General features: G+C 38.2%; 1 protein-coding gene across 6 annotated transcripts in view; it reads right to left on the reverse strand.

The window, feature by feature from the left end:
• The window catches only part of magi1b (membrane associated guanylate kinase, WW and PDZ domain containing 1b), a 453,246-nt gene that overhangs the window by 221,042 nt on the left and 205,621 nt on the right, over positions 1 to 26,583 (reverse strand). The window lies entirely within an intron of this gene.

The following is a 26,583-nucleotide window of genomic DNA, read 5'->3' on the forward strand; positions in this document are numbered from 1 at the left end:
CCACCCTCTGTCTTCTACCTTTGAGCCAGTTCTGTATCCAAATAGCTAGTTCTCCCTGTATTCCGCGGGATCTAACTTTGCTAATTGAATATATTATAATACAAATGTTTTAAAATAGGACACTTTAATTCCTTTAAGGTAATTGCATTATTCTTGTTTAATTTTATATAAGAATTGTTAGTTAACTTGCTAGGTATTTTCTCTCTGAAAACTTGCTGTAGTATTTACAATTATCTACCTCATAAATACGACCATTCATTTTAACTTAAAGATTCAAAGCTGTGAAATTTACCAGCTATCAAATGAAGAGACAGAACACAGTCAATCTCTGGCATACTATACTAAAGGTGAAAGATAATTGTTGTATCTGATCACCTTAACCCATCCTTGACATAAAGGGTTGCAGTTTTTGGTTCAGAGACAATATGATGTCAACAAACTAAAATCACTTTGCTACAGTCAGCTTGAAATTTAAGATACAGTCAAGCTAATAGAAGTATGAATTAACATAAATTAAAATCTGCTTTATATTAATACAAAGTGCATTGATAGGTAACAACTTTTATCCTAAGTTATAGTTTGTGCTTTTTTATTACCTGATTCCAGTTAGAGTCACGTTAAGTATGTGGTACTATCTAAATCTATACATATGTTCCAAGGGAAGATTTTCTCTATGCAAATAGTGTAACAGTATCATAAGTCACCTCAGCAAAGGCACCTTGATCCAATGCTGTGTAAGTTCCATTATTCACCAATTTGCTTTGACCAAATTAATGCAATACTTCAAGTTATATCATAAAGAGAATGTTCAATTAGCTGGAATAAAGGCAAAATACATTCAACACATACACATATTGAATCATCATCTGAAAAGATAAAGATCCGTAAAGATTTCAAATATTTGTCTGTTCAATTCTTCTGTATAAGCATCAAAAGCCAACATCTAAAATATTAACCTACTTCTCTTTTCGGATACTGATTGCCATTTCTAGCTTTTTTTTAAAATTTCATTCTTCTCGCATGTGTAGATTTCCTCTTTTATCACCCTTTATGTGATATGTGCTATTTTATTTTCTTCCTGCAAACAGTGCTTTACACTTGGCCAAAATATATTCCAGTTTCCACTTTACTGTACAATTCTTCACCGTATTGATCTGAACTTGTACTTCTAAAGGAATTCTATTCCTCAGACTCAACTGCCTCTTGAAAGCCAGTTGCATGACAGGATTGCTTGCATTTGGACCTGCAGTGCTGGCATCTAAAGATTAACCAAAGCAAATCTGCTTTTATCTTGCAGCAGAATATGCCTTTGAAACACGGAAAATGGTGTCCATTATTCTGTTATGCAACTACTGTCTGTTTACATAAGTATTGTAAATTGGCCGATAAATGTTGGTTCCCTGAAATCCAAACTAAAAACAATTAGTAAACAATTTTACATTGATCAGTTTGCCTTGCACTCTAAAATCTTAAGTATAGAAACAGTAGAAGTCGAAAGACTGATCACTGAATAACCACTCAGTATTCCCTCCATTCCTCCGATGTAATCCCTCCAACCAGTAACTTCTAAATTCTATTCTTCAGCCAATTTATTAGCCATTTACAGTTTTTCCTCCCCCCCTGAATCCCCACTGCTTTAAGCTAGCAGCCTTTCATGCAGAATGAACACTCCAACATTCCTTAAAAGTCAAGACGCGGCATGTTAGATGACTTTCTACTGTACGCTCCTGATGGCAGGCTTTCAAGAAAACTCAAAGTTAAAATCACACAACACCAGGTTATAGTCCAACAGGTTTATTTGGAAGCACTAGCTTCCGGAGCACTGCTCCTTTATCTGGTGGTTGTAGAGTATAAGCTGGTAGGACACAGAATTTATAGCAAAATGCTTCCAAGTGAACCTGTTGGACTATAGCCTGGTGTTGTCGTCGTCCCATTTCCCCTCCCCACCCTCCACCTCAGTCAAAGCAAAATGCTCAGGGGCACAATATAGTTTTATCTCCTTCATCTTTATTCCGAGCCCTTGAAGGAGACAGAATGATCTCCCATGTGCAAAGAGACATAAGTTCTCAGTCTTCTCTGGAACAGCAGTTTCTCAATGAACTATATAGCCATTTTACAGGGAAGAGCATCCAGATAAGGCAACATACATATTAATTGGGTGACTATTATAATCAGCAAGTGTCAATAGTCAAGATTAAGCCATCTGCTGTTACACAATGAATAACTGGCTTCAAATAATGAATACTTTTCACCTTGTTACACTGACATTACATACTTATTGCTATTTCATCTTGTTAAATGGCTCTACATAATGACTGCTTTTCCACCTTGTTAACCCATTACCTTTGCCTCCAGTACCCCATTGTTAACTGTAAGTTCTTATCTGATCTGAGCCATGCACAAAACTCAGAATTTAACTCTTTCCCTGCTTGCTCATACCCTATACACATTCTCATTCCCTCCTTTTCTCATTTATGATAACCGGTGGCATTACCAGCTTTCATAAGACTCTGACAGCCAGCATCCAAGCAAGCCATTGACACACAGCATTCAATTACTTTAACAGCAAAACATCACTTGCCCGTTACAGTAAATAGAGTTTGAAGAATCCTCCCATGTGGAAAAAAATCACCAGTGAAGCTCTTAAATCCACAGTCTTTAGTGACCACTCCATCCCCTCCAAGTCACGAGGAAATAAGCCAATTCTCCAAAATCTCCTTCAGTAAAGTCCAACCTGAAAACAAAATTCAGTCTGTCCTTGTGCATCACTCCACTGAGAAATCTGATTTCTTGGATAAGGACAGTTAAACACTTAACAAAGCTGATGAGATTTCCATCCTTGTGGCGATGCTTCAGATGGAGGATACCGGCACATCCAAGCATGAAGTGCAGCAGCAGCAGCAGGGTAGGTGAACACAGCAGTCTTAGCTTCTGCTCCCGCTCTGCTATTAAATGTAACAAAGCCAACTGGCTGTTGCAATGTTAGCTTGATCAGTGAACCATCATTTCCCTTAAATGATCGAAAGACAAGGTAAAGCTCACGTGGTTTAATGTCCATGGGAAGGCCACTGACAAAAAGCATACAGACCTCCTCTTCACGGTTGCTAGCTTCTTCACTTTTGTGCTCATGACTGGGGAGCTGATTGAATCCATTGGATCAGATTGTGGAGGGGTGGGCGGTGGTCCGAAGGCATGCTTTACCTGTGTTTGGAGAAACTTTAGAGATGGTGTTAGCTGCTGAAAGTATCTTTGCATTTCCTCTCTCATTCCTTCCTTGCCAAGGTGGTTATCAGTATGAAGACATTTACCGACACTAAATTGTGTCTGCCTATTTCAACCTTCTTTGAATTCTTGAAGTCTATTACTCTGTTCACTATTTACGATATTATCAAGTTTCATACAATTCAGTCAATTATAAACAACAATCAATGGCCCTAAAATCAAATCCTAGGGTGTCTCCATTCAGGTTATTCAAAAATTATTTTCTTTTAACAAATTGATACTTGGCTGATGTGAAAGCTGTCAGGAAAAGTATTTCAAAAGTCTGGAACAGCAAGAAAACAACAAAATGTTTCCTGTGCTTTAATAATTGAAGAGGCAGTTTCAGTCCAGATTTAAATCTCAAATATTCGTGGGAAACAAAAGCTGAATATTTAAAAAAAAAACGTTCTGCAAATGAAACTTCCTAAATAAAACAGCCGAAATTACAGTGGCAACTTAGGTAGAGATCAACATCCTTTGAATTTGCAATATGAAGGGGCCCATGAAGTCTTAACAAAAGCAGTTCAGCCTCAAGTTCTAATATTTTCTGGAAAATTAAACAAAACATCACACTAAAAATGTACTCATCTTTTTGTAAACACTGTGCATTAAAAACACAGCAGTAAAGATATTATAATACAATACTCTCATCTGGTTAAACTGACCCAACTGATTTTTTAAATAGGCATTGTAGAATTACAAACAAATCAGGGGCTCAAAGAATTCAATCAATTTGTTTTAATGTTACAAGTTTGATCATTTTAAAAAGGACATAATGTCGTACAACTTCAATGTAAAAACAAAATCTGTCCCATTACATAGCCCACAAAACACACTGAATTGAGAGCCTGATTCAAACAAGGCAAAACAGTTACTTAAAAGGATTTTCCAAACAAGTATTTTAACAAACCAAAATTTTTAAACATCAAACACTCTCAGCATAGCACAATTTACATTGAAACTTGCCACTTTCAACCCAAGAGTTAGTACAACCGCAATTTCAGTGTTTCTCTTTTTTTGCATCCTCACACTGAAATTACGCCTATAACAAGAGAAAGCCCTCGCAGCGGACCACATGGTGCTACAATCCAAGCCACTCTCTTACCCCAGAACAAAGACTCGCAGAGCCTCAAATTGTGCCACTAGAGGACTTTAACCCATTTTTCACTTTATTTCTCATTGGGGCTAGAATCCCACTTAAACACAGAGAATCCGAACCGCACTTAAACACAGAAAACGCAAACCCCAATTAAACACAGAAAACTCAAATCCCAATTAAACACAGAGAGCTCAAACCTCGCTTAAGTACAGAGAGCTTGAAGCTCAGCACAGTGCAGAGAACTTGAACCTCAATCACACCCACCCAAGGGAACTCGAACCCCAGTACTGCACAGAGGACTTGAACCTCTACCAAATCCACCCCAGGTGACACGAACTCTGGTACCGTGCAAAGAACCTCAATCACACCCACTCCAAGGGACTGTAACCCCAGTACTGCACAGAGGACTTGAACCTCTACCAAATCCACCCCAGGTGACACGAACTCTGGTACCGTGCAAAGAACCTCAATCACACCCACTCCAAGGAACTGTAACCCCAGTACCACACAGAGGACTTGAACCTCAATCACACCCGCCTCAGAGGACTGTAACCCCAGTACCGCTCAGAGGACTCAGACCTCTGCCTGCCAGCGCGCTTGCGAAACTGTGTCTCTCAACTGAACTAATTACTGAATAGAGAGTGATTGAACAAGGGGACCGTCTCTGATACATAGGAATATCAAGAGGGACCAAGGTTTAAAATCTTAATTCGTGGGTCCATCCACAAAGGTTTCTCAATGAACTATATAAGCATTTTCCAGGGAGGAGAATCCAGATAAGACCACATACATATTAAGTGGGTGACCGTTACAATCAATGAGTACCATTAGCAGAGACCAAGGCCGTTACTGTTATACAATGGATGTTGTTAACTAGATTCATACAATGGGCACTTTTCCCCTTGTTAGCTGACCTTGTATACTGAATGTTTCCAATATTGTTAAATGGCTCTACATAATGATTGCTTTTCCATCTTGTTAACCCATTACCCATGCTTCCAGCACCCCATTGTTAACTGTAAGTTCTTATCTGATCTGAGTCATGCTCATCTGATCTGAGTCATGCTCAGCTGATCCTCTTGTTTCACAAAACCCAGAACTTAAGTATTTACCTGCCTACTTATACCCTATACACATTCTCATTCCCTCCTTTTATCATACATACATATTGATTGGGTGGCTGTTACAATCAACGAGTGTCAATAGTAAAGATTAAGCCATCTGCTGTTACACAAAGAATAACTGGCTTCACATAATGAATAGTTTTTACCTTGTTAACTGACTTTACATACTTATTGCTACCTCATCTTGTTAAATGACTCTACATAACGAATGCTTTTCCACCTTATTAACCCATTACCTTTGCCTTCAGCACCCCATTGTTAACTGTAAGTTCTTATCTGATCTGAGTCATGCTCATCTGATCCTCTTGTTTCACAAAACCCAGAACTTAAGTCTTTACCTGCCTACTTATACCCTATACACATTCTCATTCCCTCCTTTTATCATACATACATATTGATTGGGTGGCTGTTACAATCAACGAGTGTCAATAGTAAAGATTAAGCCATCTGCTGTTACACAAAGAATAACTGGCTTCACATAATGAATAGTTTTTACCTTGTTAACTGACTTTACATACTTATTGCTACCTCATCTTGTTAAATGACTCTACATAACGAATGCTTTTCCACCTTATTAACCCATTACCTTTGCCTTCAGCACCCCATTGTTAACTGTAAGTTCTTATCTCATCTGAGTCATGCTTAGCTGATCCCCTTGTTTCACAAAACTCAGAACTTAACTCTTTCCCTGCCTGCTTCTACCTTTCTCATTGTTTGATTTTTAACTTTGTACACCCCAGTTCAACACCGACACCTCCGCCTCAAGAAAAATAAAGGTTTGTCAAGCAGGATCGTACTCATCTGAATCCATACTGAATGCTGTTAATATGTTTTTCAGTTAAGGTAACCTTTATAGCATTCAGATTGAAATGGGTAAGAAGGCAACCAGTTGTTCTAAACTGTTCCTTCCCTCAACATGCCGTTTCATTCTACAGCAAAGGCACACAGTTATTGTACACGAAGTGAAGGAGAATTTGGGATTTGTATTACTGTTATTGAAAAAAAACTTCACTTATTGAATTTCATTTATCAAGCACAAACAATTCACTCCTTTGAGAAAAATATAAACCATCATGGAATTCCACTTTATATGACCTAACCCTTTATGTTGGAGGTATTCCTTTAATAGTTGTGGCCAGAGGTGAGTGTTTAGATCATTTTCTGCTGATGCTTCATCCAGAGTTATTTTTCTGGCACTTTGTCAGTGTAGTTACCCATTGCTTTCCACTCTGGTAGAGGTATATATCAAAGCTTAAATTCTATATACCCAATGTTTACACTGGTGCTTTTGATGAAGCAATTTGAAAATAAAACTTACTTGTTGCATTAAAATTCACCGAAGCATTCTAGGATAATTTCTTTGCTTAAATAGATTCTGAGAAATGAAATCATAATGAATTTATAGAGCATTAACTACTTGTAATTATTTTATTATTGAAGATTTTCTAGTATACAAGCATCAGTGGGAAAAACAAGATACAAATCTATTGTTTAAACCAAGTGCATGTAGTGAGCTGATAAACAATAAGTAGTTAAATAGCAGCTGCACAAGGAGGAACTGATGGTTTCTTTTAGATGTTAATAAAGCACTACTTATTAATAAAGTCTTTTTAAGCTATTTAAACAAATATCTAAATACACAATTATTAAAGATGAATGGACTTGCTTTTATGTTCTAAAAATGTCATTGGAGAACCTGGACAAAGACTAAAAATTGGTCTTCTTCAGGTGCAGCCATGGTTTCCCATAGTGATTCAATTTTATTGCTGTCCTCAGTTGTAATAAAAGATCTGGTAGCAATTAATTCTGATAATAATGTTTTGGTCCAAAGAAATAATAGCTTGAATCAGGCAGTTAGCAGCAATAATACCAACACCAGCTTTGCAGCTCTGCAGAATTTGCTACTAAGGATGCTTAAGCACATTTAAGCAGCTTCTGTGCTGCTGTGATCCAGTGCTATTTACCCCATACAGAATTGGTGCAGTCCCATTCTAATATTAAACATTTACAACATGCAGTTTCTTCCTCGGTTCCAAAATTTTACTCTTTGCTTTCTGCTTAGTCTGAGGTACTTGCGTCCAACTCAGTAACAGTCTAACAAATAAACTAAGGTAGAATTCCAACATACTTAATTTTTAACATTATTCAGAATATGAAATGCATTGACTGTATTTCAAGACCTATGTTTAAATGTATTTTCCTCTCTACACTAATTAATATGTTATCCCTGACATAAAATTAATCGTACAGAACTAATATTTTTGCCAAATTATGATAGCATTGTCTTGTTTCCAAAAACTTTTTGATACAGTGAATCTGATGTAATCACTTGCAGGTTTGAATTTGTTTTCTTCTTGGTGTTCAGCTGCCTGTAGTAACAGGTCAGCAGGGAGCCCAGCAGACCGCAGAAGCAATGCTCTACAAATACAAACTAAAACAGCTTCAGCCAGAGAACAAAGCTTCAGAAGGCTGAAGAATCTGGCTTAAACAATACAAGAATTTGTACCAAAAGAGTATTTCTGTATTGGACAATGACATAAGATTACTGCTCACTTAGAACTTTGAAGATTTTTTTTCCAATAAAAACTTTTAAAATTAGTTTCTTAGGAATATACTTTCCACTAATTTAATTCATAATTTCCGAAAAGCCAATACTTTGTTTAGGCCAACCATAATTAACCTCAATAATGCTAATGTTGCCCTTAAAGTGATTCAAATGTGGAATAATCAGTGCAACATTCTCAACCTAATGCAGGATCAGTTTCTCTGACTGCTCAGTCTTCAGGCAAAGTCTCACTCACATTCCTGATAGATGACATAAAAGAAAGAACAACTTTTATTGACAGAGTGCCTTTGATTTTTGAAATATTGTTCCCATTGTGACATAGGAAATCAGAGGAAATCGGTGCAAGAGCATACAACGCCATAGAAACTAAAATTCACCCATGTATTGTTCCAATTCCTGGGCTCTTTATGGAAAAACAGCTTGCATATTTTGGACCTACAAATTTATTAATATGAACATTTTAAAAAATCCCTCGGTTTACTAAGTCATAAATAATCAGCTGAAAATGTTGACATTCATGAAGAAAGCAAAGCAGTCACCCATTCAGGCCTAACGTAACAATTACTTGCAATACAATATCCTAAAGGGCAAGCTCGGAATGGTTTACTGATTATTTATTACAAATGCACTGTACCACTGAATGACTTCCTCGATATATTTGCCCACATTCGGAATCTGGATTGCACCAAAGTAAATAGGAATGACATGCTCAAAGTAGCAACGTGCCCAGAAGGAAACTGTATGTAAATCAACCTGCAACAGTTTAAAATCTAGTCATAGCATGCTGTTGATTAAATCTGGCAACTGAATGTCTACCTACCCTCCCAGATTGCACAATGGAGGGAGAGGAAAATGAAACTGGGGATAACACAATATAAGATAGGGAGGGCTCAACATAACCATATTAGCGGTGAGTTAAAAATTGTTTATATGTAGGTTTCTGCAATATCATCCTGGGGGTTAACGAGAGCAACAACTGAAATTGACCAGCCATATAAACACTGAAGGAACTAAATTCCTGACTCCCTGTCCAACATCTGTGAACTATAAGTCAGGATATAATAGAAGATTTGCCATTTGCTTGGATGAGTGCAACTCTTAAAACATTCAACAAACTTGAGCCCACCACTTTAAACATTCACTGCTTCCCACACTAGTGCACAGTGGCAGTGTTTATCATCTACAAGATGCTCTGTAGTCACTCAGTAAGGCTTCTTCAACAACGCATTTCAGATTCGCAATCTATATTATCTTTTAGGACAAAGGCAGCAATGCATAGGAACACCACCAACTGCAAGATCCCCTCTAAGCCAGACACCATTCCAAACTGGAACCGAGATAAAATCCTCAAACTCTTTTTTTACCAGCAATGTGGATAGAGTCATAGAGATGTACAGCATGGAAACAGACCCTTCGGTCCAACCCGTCCACGCCGACCAGATATCCCAACCCAATCTAGTCCCAGCATCCGGCCCATATCCCTCCAAACCCTTCCTATTCATATACCCATCCAAATGCCTCTTACGACGCTCCAGGGAAAACAGCCCCAGCCTCTCCCTATAGCTCAAATCCTCCAACCCTGACAACATCCTTGTAAATCTTTTCTGAACCCTTCCAAGTTTCACAACATCTTTCTGATAGGAAGGAGACCAGAATTGCACGCAATATTCCAACAGTGGTCTAACCAATGTCCTGTACAGCTGCAACATGACCTCCCAACTCCTGATGTACCTACATGGACTGCAGCAGTTCAAAAGAGAAAGGTTACCACCACTTTCTCAGGAACAACTAAGATGGGTAGCAACACCCAAATCCTGTGAATTCTTTTTTTAAAAAAACTTAATTTTAACCAAAGAATAACACTTATGTTTTAGCTATTGCTACAAAGCCATGATTTATTTTGATAAAGAAATGTGATAGATTTGAAGGCAAAACTACTGATTAAATTTTAAGAGGACTAAGATCATATTCAAGTGTCTTAAAATGGCAGCTTTACAAGATGGCTGATAATTTTCATTACTGTGCAGGACGAATTCCAAAGTTATTAAGTGGAGTCACCCTACTTAAAAATACCCAACCGAAACAGCTAATTTGAGTATGAAGGAGCGATTACCTCCTAACTCATTCACAGAACATCCTGTCAACAACCTGGGTGGGGTTGTGGTCAATATATATATGAAATATATAGTCGCTAGGGCCTCTGGATTATTAGTGGATTAATATTACCACTATCGCACAAACTCCCCATAAATAGCAATCAACTGTTTGCAGTTTGATATGTAAAAATTTAAAGTGATTCGTTAAAACAGACAATATCAGGAAAATCCTATTTAGGCATCGAGTGATTAGAACGTGGAATGCACTGCCATTGAAAAACAATCTCGTTGCTGACATAGTATTAAATGCTTGAGAGTCTGCTACAAACCAAGATTTTATAGTACAAAATCTAAATGTTCCTAAAAGGAGATAAGCATTTTCATCTTGCACTCATCAGAACTAGGCCACAAGAAACTAGTGAGAAAAGAGACATCATGAGAAAAGATTGCTGATTAACTTGGTCTTCATCGACATGGAGATGCAGCAAGAACAGTTCAAGCTTAATTCTCAGATCAGGCATGTAGATTCTGACTGCTCAGGGCATAGGGAATGAAGTAAGATTTTAGCTGTCCATGACTCCCTTTTTTTTGGAAAAGGTGCAACACATGTACAAACTCCATTTGCCAACATAAAACTGAGTCTTCAGTATTATGTATGACAGATTCAATTGTGGCTTTCAAAAGAGAATTGGATAAGCACTTGAAGATAAAAATATTACTGGGAACGGGCAAGAAGCAGGCCCAGCTGAGGAAAGCTGCCGTGGATTTGACTTTGCAGGACATTGCAAAACAAAACCTGAGACTGGCTCACAGTATAGGATGCCAAGTCCAAACTAATCAGCATAGTGTGTGTCCATGAAAGTATTTTATTTATGAAAGGCACTTTGTCTATGGTGTAATTGCTTTATAATTCTAAACTTCTTTCCCTTAATTCAATGAGCAACCAACCATGACTGGTGAAGCTGAACACAAAATCAGCAATTCAAACTCTAAGTAAATAAGCCTTAGAATCTGCATCAGTTCGAAACTTATGTTATATAATTCCAATCAATGCTGGACTGCAGAATCATCTGTTCTCAATCCAATCTCATTGTAGTATTATAGGTAAGATATTGATTTTCACAAGCAATGTGTGTCATTAATTGCAATGCCACTTAAAGCTCAACACGTAAACTCGAAGATTGAGAATCTCAAGTGGTTTCACCATATCAACTCTGGAGCCAAGTGGAAAATGGCTAGCAGCAAACTTATTCTTTGCTGCACTATACAAAATAAAACACAAAGAATTGTATTGAATTTTTAAAAAGACTACAGTGCCCTTATAGCATCATTCCTGCCGATTTAGAATGTTCTGTTAAAGAGTTTTACCTTCTATCTTCGGATTTGCCAGACCTGACAATGACAGATAAGCTTCTCCCTACCTCTCGGGGAAAAAAAGTGAGCATGAAATATATAGTGAAAGATTTGGCTCAACTCCTTTCCTTGAATGGAATAATCAAACAAACTACAAGTTTAACTTCAATTAACTATATAAATATCCAATAACCTCTGTCTTCCTTTTTTATATGAACTTTTATGCAAGTCAGAAGAAAGAACAATTCTGGTTAATGGAATGCTTTCTCCACGTTGGTACTCAGTGTTTGAACCTAATGTTTCCAGGTCAGAGATAATGCAATGGGTGCAAAGCTTGCTGAACTTAGCTTCAATATCAAGAGCAGCCTCAGTGAAACACTGCACTGGAAAGGAATTTTTAAATTCCTGTATTTATCATTCTTGGTATATACAAAAAAATTATCATGCCTTTGGTTTTGTCCACACTCCTGCTTCTTGGTCCATGCTTGACAGCAAATTCTTCCCCGGTCCCATTCCCAAACCCAATTAGCTCAGTTTAGTTATTATGTTTCATGCATTGACCTAAATGGTGGCTGCAGGATGAGCAGTGAAGAGCAGGCTTAATAATTATACTAACAGAAACCAATTACCTTATTATAACCAATCCAAACAAATACACATATTCTTCAGCACCGATCACTGAACACTGATTAGCAATAGGTAATCTGAGTATTTTCCCCTTACGTAAATAGATGGTTTATATTTCTGAGCGTAAATCACTTGTCTTAGACCAACAATTGATCTTGGGGCATTTCTCATTTCTATGTCTCTTCCTGGATATTTAATTATTGAAGCATTTAGCAGATTACATCAAACTTCAACACATCAACCATAAAGCCTCACCAAGTTAAGACAGCCAATTTAGCATCAATTTTGTGTATTATGGACTGGGTGTAATAGAAACAGGGTGAAGACTGAGAAAGCACTGTGTAGACAACTGATGAAGAGAAGACTTTCTCCGTCAATTAGGCTTAGAATCGAAGGTCAAGTCTCAGAATGATTAAGATAACATTGGATAATAATCCTGTGTGCATGATCATTTGCCCAAGTTTCAAAGTTGATCAAAAATCAATAAGTCTGCGCCTTAAAATAGCCGAGAATAAACATAAATATACAAAGACAAAAGGTGAAAGCAGAAAACAATATGGTTCAAACAGACAGCTTCAGATAGACAGCACTGCAGCTTTGTGAAAAGTTGCTCAGTCCACAATTTGAAACTTGTAATAGCCATCCAATCTCTCAGGTTACTGCATTCTGACAACATACTCTATTAAACTGATTTGCAACTAGATTGGAGAGGTATACAGCGAGCACATTAATAAAATATTGCAAATATCTGCAGAAACCATGTATTGACTGTGTTACAGAGAGATCATTCATCAAAACAGCACAATAAGCAGAAATGCTTCTATTTTCTCTCGACAGGGTATTCAGCAGGAATTTTTTTTAAAATGAAAATCAAGAAACCAGTAATTTTCTAATTTCCCACAATAGTTAGTCTTCTATCATACAAACTTAGAGTTACTTCCTCCGGTCTCATACAGGACACTGTACAATCTGCAATGGTAAAAGTAAAATGCAAAGTGTACATAAAGGACCTAGGAAACCAGATATTATATTTTACTGTAATATTTTGGTCCAGCTACATTTACTTTAGTAACTGTATAATTATTGGAACATAAGGCTACTTTGTAGAATTAAAATGATAATGGTTTTACAGCATGCCAAAGTCTAGTTTAATATAATATACAGAGCTTGTACAATTAAAAACCGGAGTGAAATTAGTTACTGCACAGCTCTCCCCTACTTTCTCAAAAGCAAATAACAATGGGCAACAAATGTTGCCCTTGCCAAGAACACCCACATTACAAGAACAAATTTAACAAAATCATTATATTGCCTTAAGGGTAGTAGCATTTAATTAACAGAATAATAATGTTGTAAAAGCAAATTTGTGCAGATACTCGAGGTCTGAACTAAAAATGGAAAGTGCTAGAAATACTCAGGCATCATCCATGGAGAAGGAAGGAGAGTTAATGCTTGACATGAATGGCTGTTCGTCAAAATTAAGTCAAATTGAAATCATGCCATTTTGACAAATAACAACCACAAAACTTAGATAATTTTAGGCCTTTTTTCCTTGCCATATTTCATTTCAGCCAGCTCACTACAAAATGAATCTGTGCATTATGAGAGAGAAGAAATAAAATGTTGCGCACTGACGCACGAAGGAGAAACAAAAAGGACTGATATATGTTATTTTATGGTAGTCATTATTATCGATTTGAGGCTAAGCTGTTACACCACTTCATAGTTAAACCATAAAACATTTTCCAATGAAGAACAAAAGAGAGAAAGTTGGACTTCAATTTTTCGGTTACACTGAGAAATTGTAAAATATGTTGTGACACTCAGATCTAACTTTTCTATTAATAAAACTCTCAGCTTTTACTAGATCCCCTTGATAAATGAAGATTCCAAGAAACACTTTGATAGGAGACTATAATCACATAACTACTTTACAGATAACACAAACCATGATTTAAAAAGTTCTCAGGAAAAAAAAAGTCCTCCACAGCAATGCATTCCAGTAATTTTATTGTATTCAATTAAAAACATATTAATACCAAATGAGAAGTTTCTTCAAAAGTACAAAAAATGAATCTGAGTTGAAAAATTCAATAAGAATTTTTTTCTCCAAATTTACTCCCAAGCTTAGCTCCAATCTGTGTTCTAGCTTTGCACAATGATTGATATTTTGATTGATAAGTTTTGTAAATGTGACAATGCCCATACCTAATAAAACTGAAAGACCAGCAATGCATAGGTCATATTGAATATTTCATACAATAAATAGTACTTGTCTTATTATATAAAATTTCATGCATCATTCCGGTCAGCACTACAATTTCACTTTTTGCGCCAATTTTCCAAGCACCTTATCACAATAATTAACTGACATGTTTACTCTACACTACCTTACCCAGGTGACTACATTGGACATTATACAGGTAACTGTTTTCTGATATCAATCTTTAACTTTTCTTTCACTAGTTTGTACTTACAATCATTTGCCTATAATTTTGGTTATTTTGACACACAATCTGCTAATCCATTTGCTTCCATGTCCAATAACAGTAGTTCATTTAACAGCCACACTTAGGTGCTTATTATCAATCTCAATCTTTGTTCAACATGCTTGTAGAAATCTCTGAATGCATAGAAGCATCCATCAGCATCTGACCTGGATTCTCTTTGTAAAGTATTTAATTGTCATTAAATTCTGTCCATTAGACAGATTAGTTACCACTTGTCAACCACTGGATATTTTCATGGTCTCTCTTTTTATACTAAAAAATTGCACTGTAATTTTAACCAATATTTCAATATATAATTCACAGAATTTAAGGTGCCAGAAATTAACTGTAAATTTAACCCATTATATTTACATTGTACTGGACAAAAGACAAATAATTAGTTAATACAAAATTGTTGCATTGAACAAAGTTAATTTTGCTTGGCAATTAAATTTCCAATTCCAACATGTCCTAAAACTTAATTCCACGCGTCAGAATTCAAGCTCATGAATTGTCATATGCAGTGCTGGTTGAGGCAAAGGATGCACAGTGCATGAATAATTTTGAAATGCATTTTGTTGAAATTATCAATATTGTCAATACAATTGACACAGTATGTGACATCTGCCTCACTGTCAACTATCCCTGATCCCTTACTAATCCCTTGATTTTGTGTAAGTTTTCTTTTGTAGGCTCTTTAAGCTTCTGGAAAACTATTGCTAGTTTCTCAGTTGCTGTGTGGTTCGATCACACTTAGTGGAAAGCTGTGTCAGTGAATCTGGGTACAAGAGGGCAGATTTTAAACTGGGGCAGGAATTATGCAGATGAAGTGGAAGGCATTTTGATGCTCGGGTCACTTTGGCACCCGAAGCCCTTTTTGCAAATGAGGATTTTGACTCCTGCCCACAGCATTTGAGTATGTCATTACTCAGTGGGCAGGTCTGATTTTCTTCCCAAATGGACATTAGTGAATCTGTTTTTCAAAAACAACAATTAACAGTGGTCGCATGGTTGTTATTAGGCCAAATTTTTATTAAGTTCAAATTTCAATGTCTGCCAAGGTGCTGAGAGGCCCTAAATTATTCGCTTGCCATTCTGGATTATAGTCTCTTGGACTACTGTAGTACTTCTGTTTGGGTCCCTTATCCATACCCATTGTACAAGGCCCAGCTGTGACCATCTTGCATAATGGCAATTACTACAGTGAATAGGCATGTGGTGATAAGAAAGATGGCTTTTAGAAACTTCTTTATGTGGGCTCAGCTGTACAGTCTGCCTCCTTGGTGAGAGATGGAATTGATTCTTCAGTTTTCTGCCCATCAGCAATTTTGATAGTGATAAGCCATACTAAAATGGGGTTTGTCCAGGAAATTAATACGGCTGTACACATGTCAGCATTTTTCATCAAAAAGGATCTAACTGCCTGGATCCCACACTGTGGTTCTCCATTTGACCATAGCTGTCTCGTTGACTATGCTACATATTTGAAGCCAAAAACTGGCTGAAAAACTAATTGGCAAACTGCAATCCGTTGTCTGACACAACCACATAAGAATTTAATAAGTAGCAAACATTTCATGCAAGATCCTGATAACCACCTTGATGGTAGGGATGGTGTACAACATTTTCATCTCTACCTAGCAAGAAAACTCAGCAACAGCAAAAGGTAAGAACATCCATCAAACAAACAGATTGGTTCTCATTTGCTTCCATGGTCTGAAGGTGAAAGTACTGGGGATGAGCAGCTCTTGTTCAGGTCTTTGACTAGACAATGATTCACATTTAGCTATCATGTCCTCAGTCTCCTTTGAGAACCCCCTTTGCCACACTGAAGAGTAAGTCTTGGCTGCAATTGGTTACGTCTGTGTTGCCACAATGAAGCTGCAATGACCAGCCTTTCTAATGCTAGAAAGTCACGTGTAATTGTGAAATGCAGGCAATGCTCAAACAGATCTTTATGACTAACACACCGAGCCTTTGATCTAGCCAACCTTCAGTGAAATTCTGATGAATGAGATGAATACATTCACAGCCTCTCTTTTGTTCCTGTTGTATTTGATTGAGCATGCGTTTGCATTGCTGACTGCTTTAGCTTGAGTGTGCAATTCAATTGGAGAAAGTGAGGTCTGCAGATGCTGGAGATCAAAGTTGAAACTTTATTGCTGGAACAGCACAGCAGGTCAGGCAGCATCCAGGGAACAGGAGATTCGACGTTTCAGGAAGGTCCTGAAGAAGGGCCTGTGCCCGAAACGTCGAATCTCCTGTTCCCTGGATGCTGCCTGACCTGCTGTGCTGTTCCAGCAATAAAGTTTCAACTGTGCAATTCAATTTCACTAACAAATCACTCATCATTCATAGAAAAACTACTGACAGTAAGCCTGAGCTCGAGTGCATTTGGAGTCTTTTGTAGCTTTCTCTGTACATATTCTGTTTCATTAGCAAATCTTATAGGTTAAAATTAATACTTCTGTGTCTGTGGAGGCATTCTTTGTGTATGTTTTTACCTAGTATGGAGACCAATGGTTTATTGTCCCTATGAGCATGTGCACTCCAAGATATAGTCTGAAAATTGCATTCATACAGAGGATGCTGAGAGATTGTGCTTCTTTATAACTGCTTAACATATCTCCATGTCTGACAATGCTGGAGAGGCATAATACACTGTTTTCTGACATCTATCTGGTTGCTCCAGATAGCATCCTGCAATATCTGTCACCAAAGGAAACAAGCTAATGGAAAGGATGGATGGTAATGGGTCAGGACATCTGTGAACATCAGCATGTCTTTGATCTTTTGAAACTATTCCTTGGATAGGAGTCCCAGTTTCATCTTTATACTTTCTTGGGGAATTACTTCAAGGGTTCATTTGAAGTTGTCAAATGAAGCAAAAACTTTGCCAATTCATTTACCATACCACAAAATCTCTATGTGTCAAGGGTTGATTTCAGCATGGGACAGCCTTTGTTCTTTGCAGATCTGGCCGAACTGCATCGTTGTCAACAATATGCCCCAAGAAGTAAACAGATTCTTTGAAGATATGATACTCTTCATTGAGAGTAAGTCCTTCAGCCTTTAGGAGTTTGAATGCTACATCCAATTTATGGTTGTGTTCTTCAATCGGTTCCCCATGTATCAATGTCATCTGCATGGCACTTGACCTCTTCTAAGCCTGATAATACACTGGACATGATGCTTTGGAAGATATCTGGAGAACAGATGATCCCAAATGTCACTCTATTGAAACAGGATCTCTCAAATGGAATAATAACAGCAGTAAGGAGTTTTGATTGCTCATCTAATGGTACCTGCCTAACATCCTGTTTCCATCAAGTTTGGTAAAAATTCTATTCCTCAACAATTTTGCTGTACTTTTATTGTCTGTAGACACAGGGTGCACTTCCATAGCTATTGTTTTGTTGAACAGTATTATATTAGCACATATTCACATGGTTTGGGTATTGTAACCATGCGTGAGGACCATTCAGTTGATTTGGTCATCAGGGAAATTTCACTCAGTCTCATCATTTTTTCCCCCAAATTGTTTCTGAACTTGAGTCATGAAGCAACGTGGAATTTTCCCATACAGAGACATTCACTTTAGCATCCCTCCTTACTCAGTTTGAGTTTGCCTCATCTGGTGAACAATTTGAGTCATGCCACCTCAAAAGGACTTCTACTGCTATGATGCTGCAGCACTTAGACTTTCAAATAGTTGTCATGATTTGGAGATGCCGGTTTTGGACTGGGGTGTACAAAGTTAAAAATCACACAACACCAGGTTATAGTCCAACATGTTTAATTGGAAGGACTAGCTTTCGGAGCGCTGCTCCTTCATCCGAAAGCTAGTCCTTCCAATTAAACCTGTTGGACTATAACCTGGTGTTGTGTGATTTTGAACTTTCAAATAATGTTGAGAACAACACAAGCCTTTCTGCTCAATGGGGAGGCTGAGAGTTTGGTCCATCTGCCACTTGATGCTGTTATGCGGACTATCTTAACTTTTTTGTTGAAAGCCATTCCTCCTATCCCACAGAATTTCACATCTGTCAGCTGTAAACTCTGTTCTTTCAACAGTTGAATTTGATCTGAAAGAACAGTGACGCACTCCTGTGTCAAGCTTAAAATTAACAGGAAGAACAGTGACATGTACACGTTTTGTTAAATTTGGATCACGATCCTTCCAGAATGTTTGGGATATCACTGCTAACAAGCATAAATGATGCTCAGCCAGGACAAAAGAAAGCTAAAGTATTGATATCTTTGTACATGTACATCTTTTACTTATTTCTCCTCTGGAATGTGTTCTGCCTTTGCACATTCTGTGAAAGTAACCTAAAGCGCTACAGAAATAGCATTTCTTTGTCCTGGCTGAGCATCATTTATGCCTGTTAGACTTTACTATTCCAGTGTTGGCACTGTTACATACTAGCTGCTGTTTTTAATCTGATGTCCTTAAACTTGTATCTTTGTAAAACAAATGCTGCATTAATTATGTTGCAATAACGTTTGCACATTGTGACTCCGTACCACAGCATGTTACAGTATTTACTTTGCTGGACTTTTTTTTAAAAACTGCATTTCTGGATTTTAAATTCTCTAATTAACCTTAAAATTGTATGACTGGTTGTTCTGCAGTAATTATAAACTGTTACAAAATTTTTATATCTGTTTCTTAGCAATTATATCAAAATTAGGCAGGAGCTCAGAAATGTGGATTGGACACAGCTATTTGAAGGGAAGTCCACATTTGAGATGTGGAAGGCTTTCAAAGATAGGTTAAAGATAGTGCAGGATATGCATGTCCCATTGAAGGTAAAGAATAGGAAGGGCAAGATTCGTGAACCGTGGATGACAGAAGAAATTGTACGACAAGCCAAGAGGAAAAAGGAAGCGTACATAAGGTCTAGGCAGCTAAGAACAGAACGGGCCCTGGAGGAATATCAGAAGAGTAGGACAAGTGTTAAACAAGGAATCAAGTGAGCTAAAAGGGGTCATGAAATAGCTTTAGAAAGCAGAATTAAGAAGAATCCCAAAGCATTTTATTCTTGCGTGTAACTAGAGAAAGGATTGGTCCACTAAATGATAATGAAGGAAGGCTGTGTGTCGAACCTGAGAGAATGGGTGAGATTCTGAATGATTACTTTGCATCAGTGTTCAGTGAGGAGAGGAACATGATGAATCTTGAGATTAGCGATAGAAGTTTGATTAGTCAGGATCACGTTGACGTAAGTAGGGAAGATGTGTTGGGTGGGCTAGAGGTTATTAAGGTGGACACATCCCCAGGACCAAATGGGATCTATCCAAGGTTGCTGAGGGAGGCGAGAGGGGAATTAGCTGGGGCCTGACAGATATCTTTGTGGCATCCTTAAATACAGGTGAGGTGCTGGAGGACTGGATGGTATCCCCCTGTACTAGAGGGGAAGTAGGGATATTCCGGATAACTACAGACTAGTGAGCCTGACGTCGGTGGTGGGAAAATTGCTGGAGAGGGTACTGGAGGGATAGGGTCTATTTATATTTAGAAAAGAATGGGCTTATCAGTGATAGGCTGGTTTTGTGCGAGGAAGATCATGCCTTACCAACTTAACAGACGTCTTCGAGGAACTGACCAAGTTGATAGATGAAGGAAAGGCTGTTGATGTCATATACATGGACTTTAGAAGGCATTTGATAATGTTCACAATGGTAGACTAATGGAGAAAGTGAAGTCACATGGTGTGCAGCGTGTTCTAGCTAGGTGGATAAAGAACTGGTTGAGCAACAGGAGACAGAGTAGAAGTTGAAGGGAGTTTCTCGAAATGGAGAAAGGTGACCAGTGGTGTTCCTCACTGATCAGTGTTGGGGCCACTGTTGTTTGTGATATACATAAATGATCTGGAAGAGTGCACTGTTGGTATGATCAGCAAGTTTGCAGATGACATGAAGATTGGTGGAATAGCAGAAAGCATAAGGGACTATCAGAGAACACAGGAGGATATAGATAGACTGGAGAGTTGGGCAGAAAAGTGGCAGATGGATTTCAATCCAGACAAATGAGAGGTGATGCATTTACGTAAGACTAATTCTCTAGAGCAAATTACACAATGAAAGGAAAAGCCTTGGGAAAAGTTGATGGACAAAGACATCTGGGAGTGCAGGTCCATTGTACCCTGAAGGTTGCTGCACGGGTGGATAGAGTGGTCAAGGAGGCATATCGTATGCTTGCCTTCATTGGATGGGGTACTGAGTATAAGAGCTGGCAAGTCATGTTAAAATTGTACAAGACATTGATTCGGCCGCATTTAGAATACTGTGTACAGTTCTAGTCGCCACATTATCAAAAGGATGTGGACCCTTTGGAGAGGGTGCAGAGAAGGTTTACGAGGATGTTGCCTGGTATGGAAGGTGCTAGCTATAAAGAGAGGTTCAGTAGGTTAGGTTTATTTTCATTAGAAAAAAGGAGATTGAGGGGGGACCTGATTGAGGTTTACAAAATCATAAAGAGCATAGACAGAGTGGATAGAGACAAGTTTTTTTCCCAGAATGAAGGATTCAATAACGAGAGATCACACTTTCAAGGTGAGAGGTGGAATGTTTAAAGGGGATACACGCAGCAAGTGGTGGGTGTTTGGAACGCATTGCCAGCAGAGGTGGTAGAGGCAGGCATGGTAGATTCATTTAAGATGAGCCTAGACAGATGCATGAGTAGGTGGGGAGCAGAGGGATACAGATGCTTAGGAATTGACTGACAGGTTTAGACAGTACACTTGGTTCACCTCAGGCTTGGAGGGCCAAAGGGCCTGTTCCTGGGCTGTAAATTTTTTGTTCTTTGTTCAATAGGGGTCTCTGAAATGTTTATCGGAGTTTTCTGTCTTTTTAATGATCAAAATTGTGGCTATCTACTTCCTACAGGACATATGCAGCTTCTGCTGCCAAATGTTCCCATTTATTCCCAGGTGAACTTGGCATTTTCTCACTTTTGATTGTCTAAAACACTAAAACACACTTCATTTAAATGAAAGAAAATTCTAACTGCGACCTATAATCTCTAATTTTTCCTGAATTTTCTTCTTCTGCTAAACACTTAGCAGATTTCTTTGAATTATCTCATTTTCAGCTAAATTAAATTGTGAGACCATTTCATTTCTGAGACCCCAATTCTTTTCTGGCTGCTTAATTGTTTGTTAGACCTTCTCATGCAGCATTTAATTGCTCGTAACAGAGTATCATTCATTAAGGCCTCTGTATGTTTCAAGTCTGGCTGGCTTTTCACTCTTACCCTAATCCACATTTTTGTATCAACACTTATTAGTTTCTGAATGAAGTTTTGTTTTTGCGGTGCTGAGTATACCTTTGATCCACTTCCAATGCATGTTGTTGTCTGTCTGTCTGTCTGTCTGTCTCTCTCTGTCAGCAATTGTTTCAGCTGCTGCCTGACAGTGTCTTTTAAAGTAGCAATGCTTGAAAATGGCAAACATGCTTGCTTGAATTTTAAAGATACTTTTGAATCTTCGAGATTTCTTCACCTGTTGGTGGGGCTCAGATCTTCTCTACTGCAAAAACCTGGTATTTTCCCAGATAACCACTCAGCTATCTTGTGATATTTGCCAACTCTAACAGTATGAGGAAGGATTGTACAAAGTAGCTCACTGCATCGTCTTTGCTTTATGTTCAGCCCATCTAGTCATTCGTGGTAGGGAAGGCACCATGAGAAAAATGTCAACAAATAAGGAACTGTTCTTCCATAGCAAGAAGGTTAATTGCATGAAAGCAACCACATTAGGTCAGGTACAGTTATTCACACCATAGCAAGCTGGTATTGATAGATCTGTTCCCATTGAAAGTTAGACTGTGTGTGACATCAGTAGAATGGGTGGAGTCAGCGCAACAGGAGTATGAACCACCCACAGGACATTATCATAAACCACAATTTAACTGGTAAGTCAAGAACCGGCCCAACAATTGAAGCACCATTATCAACGTTGACATTATGTGATATAATGCTTCCAAAATCTTGTTAGTTAGTTGGAGCCCAGAGAATTGGCTCCAGATTATAGTTTGGAATAACATAACACTGTAATTTAAATGTAACCTGTAGTAACAAGGACAGCAACTCGCCCATGAAATTAAAAAGATCAAATTAATTCACCATATTCAGTCGTTACTAAAGCGGGAAATCAGTAATCATGGTCTCATGTCTTTCAGTCTTTTTGTATAACAAGTGTACTGCATTGCTAAGAGGCCACTTTTAATTGCACTTCTTTGCAATAATAGACAAATGTTCTTGCATAGACAGCCCCCCTCTTCAGAATGCACTTTAAAAAGAACAATGATTTTTCTTTATATTTAGGTGTTATGAGAAAAATTAACACCTCCATTATTGAATAGTCTGTGCATTCCCGAACAAATGATACTAATGGAAAGCTCTTCAATTTTCAAATAAAAGGCATAATTTCAGCAGCACTGTACGACACATCTTTAGATACCCACTTATTTTGTTGATCAATGTATGCTATTAAACAACAATCAAAACACATTACACAAGCCTGCTGCATACGAAGTAGTTTAATATTTTCATGTTATCATTATAACAATCATACTGTGTTCACGTCTTTTCTTGAAACATGGTGAAAAGCACAGAGTAGATTTCCTGACAGCAAACTAGTTTGGCGTTTTGATAATTGACAATGCAGCCATTGCAACGTGTTGTTTTTAATTGTTCTTTCTCCGTTTGTTTAGCCATCTGTTTTACTTTGCTTTCCTCTTGAGCACAGCCTCTCCTTAGCTTCTGCCTATTGTTACTTCTGACCTAGTTCCTGTGGACACTTGTGAACAATGGGGTGATTCTCCTTCTCTCTCTCAAGGAACATACAGCCTACACACATACTGTCATGAATAGTGAATGAAGAATATTTCAGCACAATAATTTACTGAAAGTTTAAAAAAAAAGAACTCCAACTCCATTTTGAAAAAAAAGTATAATCAAATTGGTGTCAAATAAATTTCATTCTTTTTAATCTCATTCTGTACAAAAGATAAATATGCAATTCTGATTTCTGAAATGCCTCATAAAAATGTCAAATACTATTGATAAGTTGGCCTTATTTTGATTTAATTGCTGTTAGAATAGCTAGATGCAATGTCAACTAGCAGTACCTAATGTTAAGGTCATTACTCATTTGGAGAAGTCACTCAGTCTTAAGGTCTCGATACCACAGTCTCACACTGTGGACAGACAATGACTGAGAATCATCTGTTTACTGGGTTTCTTCATGATGTGTTAAGCATATTTGATCATTATTGCATTATGGGATAATGCCTAGTTCACAAATTGGATAATAAATGCGGTTTCCCATGATTCTTTGCAGGCCAAGAAAATACCATTAAAAATGCATTATTAATTCTTCATAAAATCAAAGGATTATTGATTGCCTCCTCAAAGAGCCTTCACGATTCTTACATGATCCATTAAGTCTTTCTTGATGCGAATACGCATTTTCTGTATGCTAACCAAGGTTTCGACATGATCTGGTTCCTGAACATTTACAGCAAAAATAATTAAGCTCCCTGGGGCTAAACAGCAGCTCAAAGCAATCAGATTGAGCAGGACTCCTTTTCATGTCAGTCAACCTGAATATTGACATTTTTAAACAGAGGCTAGTCTGTGCTTTCAAATAACCATTAAAGCAAGACAGTTTGCTTCTCTGCTTCACTGATAGTTACCTCTCAATCAATATCAATCAAGTTTTCTGATAATTATCAAATTCTTGATTGTGGGAGCTTGCTTTGTGCATATTGGGTGCAGTGTTTCTCAACTGTTGAACTTCAGTGGCACAACATCTGGAAATCTGGTCTTGCTACTACCAGAATCGTCACAAACATCAAAGAAAGTACACAAAATTCCCCAACTGGCCTTTTAGACACAGACTGACAAAAAGCATGGGCCAGGTTTCTATTGATTATAAAATAAACAGTTTTTAGCTACAGGTAAATAACAATGAAATGTTTACATATAACTCTTCTGGATAAAACTCTCATAACCCTAAATTTTAAAAAACCTACATTCATAGAGACAGATGAACTGAGAAACAAATGAAATAAGTGTCCTTGGTGGAAAGAAAGATTGGGAAGGCTGTCCAATGGTCCCTGTCCAGAGGAACCACTGAGATTATCTTTATTTTAAACTTGTCAGGACTTGCTGTTCCTCAATTTTCCTTCTCTAGGTATTTTCACTTGCTTGCAGGAGGCACTGGGTGACTGGTACACACATGTAATGTCTCTGACTTCATGGTTTAAAGCCACAGCCTTCAGCAAATAATGAGGAAAAACAAAATTGTTTTCTACAGGCATGAGCTGCTTTTTGCTGCAGAGAAAGGGTACACACCTTACTTTTATGAGGTGCGATGCCTCCTGCTCAAACATTCATACGTACAGCTGTACATCTACCTGGGAGCCAAACAAACCAAAAATCATCAAAAATCAGTCACTTGTCCCTGGACCAATCAGCTACTTGCTGCCGGCCGAGATCTCCGTTTGTGCACAGCCCTTAATTGCAGTTTGTTTGGAACCAGCCAATAGCCTCCCCCTCCCCCGACTTCTTGAACCAATAACAGCATTAGCAGCACTTACAATGAATGTCAGTCACCAGCTTTTAAAGCAAGAGAGCTTGCGTTTCTGCTTTCCTGATAGCTTTTAAAAAGTGCAGCAACCAATTCTTTCCAAAATCCTTGGTTTTTAAAATCCAGTCAGTTTCCCATTTCAATCCGCAAACAAAAATACAGAAAAATAAAAATAAACAATCTTTACTGAACAGTAAGTCAGCAATTGATATTTACAAGTTCTTCAATGGCTGCACAGTGTTTTGAATACTCTGAACCATGTCGAGCCCTGTATAAATGCTCAGCAGCCTGAAGGAAGAAGATGGCTCGATAACGTCATCTCAGGCTGACATCATGAGAACAAAGAACATAGAACAGTGCAGCACAGAACAGGCCCTTCAGCCCACGGTGTTGTGCCGACCACTGATCCTCATGTATGCACCCTCAAATTTCTGTGACCATATGCATGTCCAGTAGTCTCTTAAATGTCCCCAATGACCTTGCTTCCACAACTGTTGCTGGCAGCACATTCCATGCTCTCACAACTCTCTGTGTAAAGAATCCGCCTCTGACATCCCCTCTATACTTTCCTCCAACCAGCTTAAAACTATGACCCCTCGTGTTAGTCATTTCTGCCCTGGGAAATAGTCTCTGCCTATCGACTCTATCCATGCCTCTCATTATCTTGTATACCTCAATTAGGTCCCCTCTCCTCCTTCTTTTCTCCAATGAAAAAAGTCCGAGCTCAGTCAACCTTTCTTCATAAGATAAGCCCTCCAGTCCAGGCAGCATGCTGGTCAACCTCCTCTGAACCATCTCCAAAGCATCCACATCTTTCCTATAATAGGGCGACTAGAACTGGACACAGTATTCCAAGTACAGTCTAACCAAAGTTTTATAGAGCTGCAACAAGATCTCACGACTCTTCAACTCAATCCCCCTGTTAATGAAAGCCAAAACAACATATGCTTTCTTAACAACCCTGTCCACTTGGGTGGCCATTTTAAGGGATCTATGTACCTGCACAACAAGATCCCTCTGTTCCTCCACACTGACAAGAATCCTATCCTTAATCCTGTACCCAGCTTTCAAATTTGACCTTCCAAAATGCATCACCTCGCATTTATCCAGGTTGAACTCCATCCGCCATCTCTTAGCCCATCTCTGCATCCTGTCAATGTCCCGCTGCAGCCTACAACAGCCCTCTATACAGTCAACCTCCAACCTTTGTGTCGCCTGCAAACTTGTTGACCCATCCTTTTAATTCCCTCATCCAAGTCAATAATAAAGATTACAAACAGTAGAGGCCGAAGGACAGAGCCCTATGGGACACCACTCACCACAGACTTCCAGGAAGAATATTTTCCTTCTACTACCACTCGCTGTCTTCT

The sequence above is a fragment of the Chiloscyllium plagiosum genome, chromosome 18, assembly GCF_004010195.1.
Source record: "Chiloscyllium plagiosum isolate BGI_BamShark_2017 chromosome 18, ASM401019v2, whole genome shotgun sequence".
Classification (NCBI taxonomy): Eukaryota; Metazoa; Chordata; class Chondrichthyes; order Orectolobiformes; family Hemiscylliidae; genus Chiloscyllium; species Chiloscyllium plagiosum.